At 37.1% G+C, this 9,538-nt stretch overlaps 1 pseudogene; it reads right to left on the reverse strand.

Annotated features, from left to right (window-relative positions):
• Positions 1 to 6,937: 6,937 nt before the first annotated feature.
• On the reverse strand, positions 6,938 to 7,574 carry LOC105530215 (annotated as a pseudogene).
• Between the last annotated feature and the right edge of the window lie 1,964 nt (positions 7,575 to 9,538).

Genomic DNA, 9,538 nt, shown 5'->3' on the forward strand with positions numbered 1-9,538 from the left:
ATCATTTACAGACAAACAAATGCTGAGAGATTTTGTCACCACCAGGCCTGTCCTACAAGAGCCCCTGAAAGAAGCACTAAACATGGAAAGAAACAATCAGTACCAGCCCCTGCAAAACATACCAAATTGTAAAGACCAATGACACTATGAAGAAACTGCATCAACTAATGGACAAAATAACCAGGATCAAATACACACATACCAATATTAACCTTAAATGTAAATGTGCTAAATGTCCCAATTAAAAGACATAGACTAGAAAATTAGATGAGTCAAGACCCATCCATGTGTTGTATTCAGGAGACACATCTCATGTGCAAAGACACACATAGATTTACAATAAAAAATGGAGGAATATTTATAAAGCAAATGGAAACCAAAAAAAAGCAGGGGTTGCAATCCTAATATCTGATAAAACAGACTTTAAACAAACATCAAAAGAAACAAAGAAGGGCATTATATAATGGTAAAGGGATCAATGCAACAAGAAAAGCGAACTGTTCAAAAACTATGTGTACCCAATACAGAAGCATCCAGATTCATAAAGCAAGTTCTTAGAGACCTATAAAGAGACTTAGACAATAATAGTGGAAGACCTTAACACCCCACTGTCAATATTAGACAGGTCAAAGAGACAGAATATTAACAAGGATATTCAGGACTTGAACTCAGCTCTGGACGCAGCAGACCTAATAAACATCTACAGAACTCTCCTACTGAATTCAACAGAATATGCATTCTTCTCAGCACCATATTGCACTTATTCTAAAATTGACCACATAATTGAAAGAAAAAACTCCTCAGCAAATGCAAAAGAATGAAAACCATAGCAGTCTCTCAGACCACAGTGCAATCAAATTAGAACTCAGAATTAAGAAACTCACTCAAAACCACACAACTGCATGAAAACTGAACAGCCTGCTCCTGAATGACTACTGGGTAAATAATGAAATTAAGGCAGAAATAAAGATGTTCTTTGAAACCAATGAGAACACAGACACAACGTACCAGAATCTCTGGGACACAGCTAAAGCAGTGTTTAGAGAGAAATTTATAGCACTAAAGGCCCACAGGAGAAAGCAGAAAAATCTAAAATTGACACCATAACATCACAACTAAAAGAACTAGAGAAGCAAATGCAAACAAATTCAAAAGCTAGCAGAATACCAAAAAAAAAAATAACTAAGATCAGAGTAGAACTAAAGAAGACACAGACATGAAAAACCCTTCAAAAAAATCAGTGAATCCAGGAGTTGGCTTTTTGAAAAGATCAACAAAATAGATAGACTGCTAGTGAGCCTAATAAAGAAGGATAGAGAGAAGAATCAAATATACATAATAAAAAATGAAATAGGGGATATCACCACTGATCCTTCAGAAATACAAACTCACATCAGAGAATACTATAAACACCTCTATGCAAATTAACTAAAAAAATCTAGAAGAAATGGATAAATGCCTGGACACATACACCCTCCCAAGTCTAAACCAGGAATAAGTCAAATCCCTGAATAGGCCAATAACAAGTTCTGAAACAGAGGAAGCAATTAATAGCCTAACAACAAAAAAAAGTCCAGGACCAGACAGATTAACAGCTGAATTCCACCAGCAGTACAAAGAGGAGCTGGTACCATTCCTTCTAAAACTATTCCAAAAAATAGAAAAAGAGGGACTCCTCCATAACTGATCTGATGTGGCCAGCATCATCCAGTTACCAAAACCTGGCATAGACACGACAACAAGAAGAAAATTTCAGGCCAATATCCCTGATGAACATTGATATGAAAATCCTCAATAAAATACCGGCAAACTGAATCAAGCAGCACATTGAAAAGCTTATGCACCACGATCAAGTCAGCTCCGTCACTGCGATGCAAGCCTGGTTCAACATACACAAATCAAAAAATGTAATCCATCACATAAACGAACCAATGACAAAAAAAAAAAACATGATTATTTCAGTAGATGCAGAAAAGACTTTCAATAAAATTCAACACTCCTTCATGCTAAAAACCCTCAATAAACTAGGTATGGATGAAACATATCGCAAAAAACTAAGAGCTATTTATGACAAACTCACAGCCAATATTATACTGAATGGGCAAAAGCTGGAAGCACACCCTTTGAAAACTAGCACAACACAAGGATGCCCTCTCTCACTACTCCCATTCAACATAGTATTGGAAGTTCTGGCCAGGGCAATCAGGCAAGAAAAAGAAATAAAGGGTATTCAAACAGAAAGAGAGAAAGTCAAATTGCCTCTGTTTACATTACAGATGACATAACTGTATGTTTAGAAAACCCCATCATCTCAGCCCAAAATCTCCTTAAGTTGATAAAGCAACTTCAGTAAGTCTCAGGATACAAAATCAATGTGCAAAAATTACAAGCATTCCTATACACCAATAATAGACAAACAGCCAAATCATGAGTGAACCCCCATTCACAATTGCTTCAAAGAGAATAAAATACCTAGGAATACAACTCACAAAAGATGTGAAGGATCTCTTCAAGGAGAACTACAAACCACTGCTCAAGGAAATAAGAGAGGACACAAACAAATGGAAAAACATTTCATGTTCATGGATATGAAAAATCAATATCCTGAAAATGGACACAATGCCCAAAGTAATTTATAGATTCAATGCTATCCCTATCAAGCTATCATTGACTTTCTTCACAGAATTAGAAGAAACTACTTTAAAGTTCATATGGAACCAAAAAAGAGCCTGCAGAGCCAACACAATCCTAAGCAAAAAGAACAAAGCTGGATGCATCATACTACCTGACTTCAAATTATACTACAAGTCTACAGTAACCAAAACAGCACGGTACTGGTACCAAAACAGATATATAGATCAATGGAACAGAACAGAAACCCCAGAAATAACACCACACATCTACAACCATATGATCTTTGACAAACCTCACAAAAACCATCAATGGGGAAATGATTCCCTATTAATAAATGGTGTTGGGAGAACTGGCTAGCCATATGCAGAAAACTGAAACTGGACCCCTTCCTTACACCTTATACAAAAATCAACTCTAGAAGGATTAAAGACTTAAACGTCAAACCTAAAACCATAAAAACCCTAGCAGAAAACCTAGGCAATACCATTCAGGACATAATGGGCAAAGGCTTCAAGACTAAAACACCAAAAGCAATGGCAACAGAAGCCAGAATTGACAAATGGTATCTAATTAAACTGAAGAGCATCTGCACAGAAAAAGAAACTATCATCAGAGTGAACAGGCAACCTACAGAATGGGAGAAAAATTTTGCAATCTATCCATCTGACAAAGGGCTAATATCCAGAATCTGGAAAGAAGTTAAACAAATTTACAAGAGAAAAACGAACATCCCCATCAAAAAGTGGGCAGAGTATATGAACAGACACTTCTCAAAGGAAGATATTTATGCGGCCAAGAAACATATTTAAAAAAAGCTCATTATCACTGGTCATTAGAGAAATGTAAATCAAAACCACAATGAGATACTATTTCACATCAGTTAGAATGGCGATCATTAAAAAGTCAGGAAACAACAGATGCTGGAGAGAATGTGGAGAAATAGGCATGCTTTTACACTGTTGGTGGGAGTGTAAATTAGTTCAACCATTGTGGAAGACAGTGTGGCAATTCCTCAAGGATCTAGAACCAGAAATACCATTTGACCCAGCAATCCCATTACTGGGTATATAGTCAAAGGATTATAAATCATTCTACTATAAAGGCACATGCACACGTATGTTTATTGTGGCACTGTTCACAATAGCAAAGACTTGGTACCAATCCAAATGCCCATTACTGATAGACTGGATAAAGAAAATGTGGCACATATACACTGTGGAATACTATGCAGCCATAAAAAAGGACGAGCTCATGTTCTTTGCAGGGACATGGATAAAACTAGAAAACATCATTTTCAGTAAACTAACACAAGAACAGAAAACCAAATACCACTTTGTTCTCACTCATTGGTGGGAGTTGAACAATGAGTATACATGGACACAGGGAGGGGAACATCACACACTGGTGCTTGTCAGGGTGTGTGGGGCTAGGGGAGGGATAACATTAGGAGAAATACCTAACGTAGATGATGGGTTGATGGGTGCAGCAAACCACCATGGCACATGTATACCTATGTAACAAACCTGCACGTTCTGCACATGTGTCCCAGAACTTAAAGTAAAATAAATAAATAAATAAATAAATAAATAAATAAATACTTAGAGATAAATGAAAATAAAGAAAACAGCCCGGTGCAGTGACTCATGTCTGCAATCCCAGCACTTTGGGAGTCCAAGGTAGGTGGTCTGCTTGAGCCCAGGAGTTCCAGAACAGCCTGGGCAATGTGACAAAACCTCTTCTCTACAAAAACATACAAAAATTACTTGAGTGTGGTAGAATATGCCTGTAGTCCCAGCTAGTTGGAAGGCTGAGGTGGCATGATCACCTAAGCCCAGTGAGTTTGAGGCTGCAGTTAGCAGTGATTGCAGCACTGCACTCCAGTTTGGACGACAGAGACCCTGAGAAAGAAAAGAAAAGAAAAGAAAAGAGAAAGGAAAGAAAGGAAAGAAAGGAAAGGAAGGAAGGAAGGAAGGAAGGAAGGAAGGAAGGAAGGAAGGCAGGCAGGCAAGCAAGCAGTGCCAAAAGAGAAATGTATGCCTATAAATGCTTACATTAAAAAACAAGAAAGATCTGAAATAAAAAACCTAACTTTACAATTTAAGAGGCCAGAAAAAGAAGAAAAACTAAACTCAAAGCTAGCAGAAGGAAGGTAATAATAAAGAATAGAGCATAGATAAACAAAATAGAGAATGGAAAAATAATAGAAAATCAACAAACCGAAAGTTGGCTCTTTAAAAAAAAGTTTAAAAAAAAAAAGACAAAACTTTCACTGTATGGACTAGGAAAAAAAAAAAAAGTAGGCCGAAATTACTAAAATCAGAAATAATAGAAAGGAGATTACTACTCATTCTATAGAAATAAAATGGAATATGAGACTACTATGAACAATTTTAGGAGAACAAATTGGATAACCCAAATGAAATGAACAAGTCCCTGGAAACAAAACCTACCAACTAAGCAATGAAGAAACAAAAAAATCTGAATAGCTCTATAAATAGTAAGAAAATTGAATAAGTAATCAAATACCTCTTAACAAAGAAAGATCATAAACCTAATGGCTTCACTGGTAAATTATACTAAACATTAAAGAACCGATGCCAATTTTTCTCAAGTTTTTTCAAAAAAAAAATGAAGAGGAGAAAATGCTCCTCTTTTTAAGAGGTCAGCATTAATCTAACACCAAAGCCAGACAAAGACACCATAAGAAAACTACAGATATCCCATATAAACATTGATGCAAAAATCCCCAACAAAATGCTAGCAAACCAAATTGAGTATATTAAAAGGATTGTACGCCATAATCAAGTGAAATTTATTTCTTGAATGAAAGGATGGTTCAACATATGAAAACTGATCAATGTAATCAATCACATCAACAAAATGAAGGGAAAAAACACAGAATCTCAAAGCAGAAAAATTACAAAATTTAATGCCCTTTTTATGATAGAAACACTCAACAAACTAGGAATAGAAGGAAGCTATCTCAATATAATATAAGCCTATATTAAAAACATACAGCAAAGCAAAGGTGTCTGCTTTCACCACTTCTATTCAACATAGCAATGGAAGTCCTAGCCAGATCAAGTAAGCAAGAAAAATAAAAGTCATCCAAATCAGAAAGGAAACAAAATTATCTCTGTTCATGGATGATAGACTCTTATATGTAGAAAGACCCGAAGATTCAACAAAAAAAATTTAGAAGTAATTAAATTAATTCAGCAAAGTAGTAGAATACAGAGAACACACCAAAATCTGTGTGTTACAAATTCTATACGCTAAAAATGAACAATTTGGAAAGGATATTAAGAAAACAATTATATTTCCAGTAGCATCAAAAAGAATAAAGTACTTCAAAATTAACTTAACCAAGAAAGTCAAGAACTGTAAAATATTTCCAAAGAAATTAAAGGAAACATAAATGAATGGAACAACATCGTATATTCATGAATTGGAAGACTAAATATTGTTAACATCTCAAAACTACCATAGCAATCTACAATTTTAATACAATCTCCGTCAAAATCCCAATGACTTTTTGGCAGAAATAGAAAACCCCATTCTAAAATTTATGAGGAATTTCAAGGGGCTCTGAATAGCCTAAACAATCATGTAAAGGAACAAACTCAGATGATTTACCTGAGTTCAAAACTTACTACAAAGCTAAGGTAAAATAAAAGTGTATGTCTGCCCAATGGGTCAGTAAAAAAAGAAAACAAAAAGAAAAAAGAAACACTGTAATATTGGCATAAAGATAGACATGTAGACCAATCAAATAAAAGAGGAAACCCATAAACAAACTCTCACATTTATGGTCTAATAATTTTCACAAGGGTGCCAAGGCCATTCAAGAGAGAAAAGACAGTCTTTTCAACAAATGCTGCTTAGAAAACTGGATATCCACTTGCAAAAGAATGAAGTTGCACTTTTACCTGATACCATATATAAAAGATAACTCAAAATCAATCAAAGACTGAAATGTAACACCTAAAACTATAAACTCTTAGAAAAAAACCACAAGACAAAAGCTTAATGGCGGTGGATTTGGCAACAATTTCTTGGAGATGACACCAAAAGCACAGGAAAAATAGGCAAAATTCATGATTTTGTTTTCAATTTTGAGACTACAGTTTAATAGAATGTGAATCTAAACTCCTACATTTACAACAAGCAAACCCTTAAAATTACTGATTGATTCAAAATGGTTTTATGGAAAAATTAATTTGTAACAAAAACTTGGCACTGGGTGCAAAGGCTCCACAGGTTTTTTTGTGCTTTGGGGTTTTTAGTTGTTGTTTTGTTTTGTTTATTGGGTTTTTTGTTTTGTTTTGTTTTGCCGTTTTTTAACAAAAGTTCCAAGGGACAGGACAAGGGGCTCAGATATCGACAACAGCAGGCATTTTCTCTTCCTCTACTTCAAGGGAGGTCGGGGGAAAACTGGTTGCATAGCTTAATCAAACACTATCTTGAGGCCTGGCTGAAGACTCCAGGTATTTTACAGCACCTAAACCCAGTAGTTAGGTGATAGAAGTCTGCTTCTTCTCCTTCAGTGTTTCAATCTTGTCTTTCTCTCTCTAAGATCAAGTTTTGTTTCCATAAGGATGATGGGAGTGCTGTGACAATGGTGCTACACTTCAGGACACAACTTGGCACGGACATTTTCTAATGATGCAGGACTCACAAGGGAAAAGCAAATTAAGAATACATCTGTTTAGGGATAGGAACAGGGTTGGGGGTCGTAATCTGTCCACCTGTGTAATCTTCTTGTCCACTTGTATCTCATAAACCCAGATTCACCAGTTTCCTATTTAACATAACACTGGCATACTGATTGTCAAAGACAATAGGGATATATTCTCCAGGTTGTATAGTTGATCACTGATGAGTTGGGAAGTTTTCCCTACAGCTCCATCTCCCACCACTGCACACTTGATGGCCTACATCTCGGCCGCTGGTTGGGCTGGCCATGGCAGAAATACTGGGCTCAAGGTGCTGCTGGTGGGGCACAGATGCAGGCTACCAGCACTGGGTGCGTGGCCACTGTTGGCAACGCCTCACCCTCCTCCAGCTGGAAGCAGAAGCCTAGCAGCTTCCCTCAGCCAAAGCTGAGGGAAACTGCCCAAGAATAATTTTAAATGTCTTTAAATCAAAAGACTATACTAACAAAGTACAAGAGTAATGTACACAACGAGAGGAAATATTTGCAACTTGTGTATCTAATATGCGATTAATATCCAGAATATATAGAGAACTCCTAAAACTCAACAGCAATAAAAGAAAACAAATAACCTTATTCAAAAATAGACAAAGGATTTGCATGGACATTTCTCCAAAGGAGACATACAAATAGCCAAGATGTTCAACATCATCAATCATTAGGGAAATGCAAGTCAAAACTGCAAGATACCACTTCACTTCCATTAGGGTTGTTAATATTAAAAAGAAAAAGAAAATAACAAATATTAGTGAGAAAGTGGAAAAGTTGAAACCCTTGTGCACTGCTGCTCAGAAAGTAAAATAGTACAGCCACTGTAGGAAACAGTATGGCAGTAACTTTGAAAAATCAAAAACAGAGTTACCATGTAATCCAGTGAATCCTTCTGAGAGATATTTGTACTTCCATGTTAATAGCAGTATTATTCTAAATAGCTAAAACATAGAAACAACCCAAGTGTCTATTGGGTAATAAATGGATAAGCAAAATGTGGTACATGCATACAACTGAATATTATTCAGCCTCAAGGAGGTAAATTCTGATACATGCTACACCTTGGATGCACCTTGAGGACATTATGCCAAGTGAAATAAGCCAGTTACAAAGAGACAAATACTTTACGATTCCCCTTATAGGAGGTGTCTAGAGTAGTCAAATTCATAGATACAGAAAGCATAGTAGTTGCCATAAGGCAGAAATTTAAAATAATAATAATAATTAATAAGTACTGCATTTATTCACTCCAAGAAAAGTAAAAGCTAAGGCCCAGAATGTGGCAAGGCAAAGGTTAAAAAGAAAAGAACAAGTTTTCCTCTGCCTAGCAGCTCACTTCAAGGACAGTTAGAAGATAATGCTGTCCGAATAGCCAAGGCCGAAAAAATAGACTCCAGACACACCCCCTCCCATCCAGAGCATGGTTGAAAGAAAGTAAAGAGAAAGACAAGTTCTTTTACTGTTACTCTTTTCCCAGGCTTCTTAAGCATGATTAGCATGATTGTGTTTCACAGATGTCTGTATTTAGCCAGTTCTTGTTTTTCTTTTAATGCAGCTACAAGGCCACAGGCTAGGTCACAAGTTAATGTTATGCTATAGATTATGTGACCTATTACTGTATGATTAACTGCTTTTATTTTGCTTCTGTAAGGTCACTTATAAAAACCCAACTCTGTCTTCGTTCAGGGCTCAGCTCTTGGATGTGAATCCTCTGAGCCAGTGTGTTCCTAAAATAAACAAATCCTCCTGTACTCCATATTGGTCTCTCCATTCCTCAGTTTACCACAACATTTTTGGTGACCACGAAGGGACTGGAGACAGCAGGCTTACTGTCTCCTTTGCCTCTGGGGGCTGGAGCATGGGCCTCGGGAAACCTGTGACCCCAGGCACCGCTGGGAGAACTTCAGCCCAGAGGGGAGATCAGCTCTGCCCTGACCCGGTGCCCCTACCCAGCAGCGCCACGGAACCTAAAGAGAGGCTACACAATGATTTCAAAACCAGCATGCTTCAGGAACTGCAGTAGGTTTTGGAGGCCCAAGGTAGGACCCATCCCCTGGACAAAAGGGGAGCCTGATCACCTCCTGGGATGTGCCAAATAGTCTGACCCAGAGGGTCTGGGGGCAATGGGAGTGGTTCGTCAATTCGGATGAAACTCACACCCACCCCACTGACACAGGATGCAAGAGTGGATTCCTCGGT

Source organism: Mandrillus leucophaeus, unplaced genomic scaffold (assembly GCF_000951045.1).
Source record: "Mandrillus leucophaeus isolate KB7577 unplaced genomic scaffold, Mleu.le_1.0 Scaffold804, whole genome shotgun sequence".
In the NCBI taxonomy this organism is placed as follows: Eukaryota; Metazoa; Chordata; class Mammalia; order Primates; family Cercopithecidae; genus Mandrillus; species Mandrillus leucophaeus.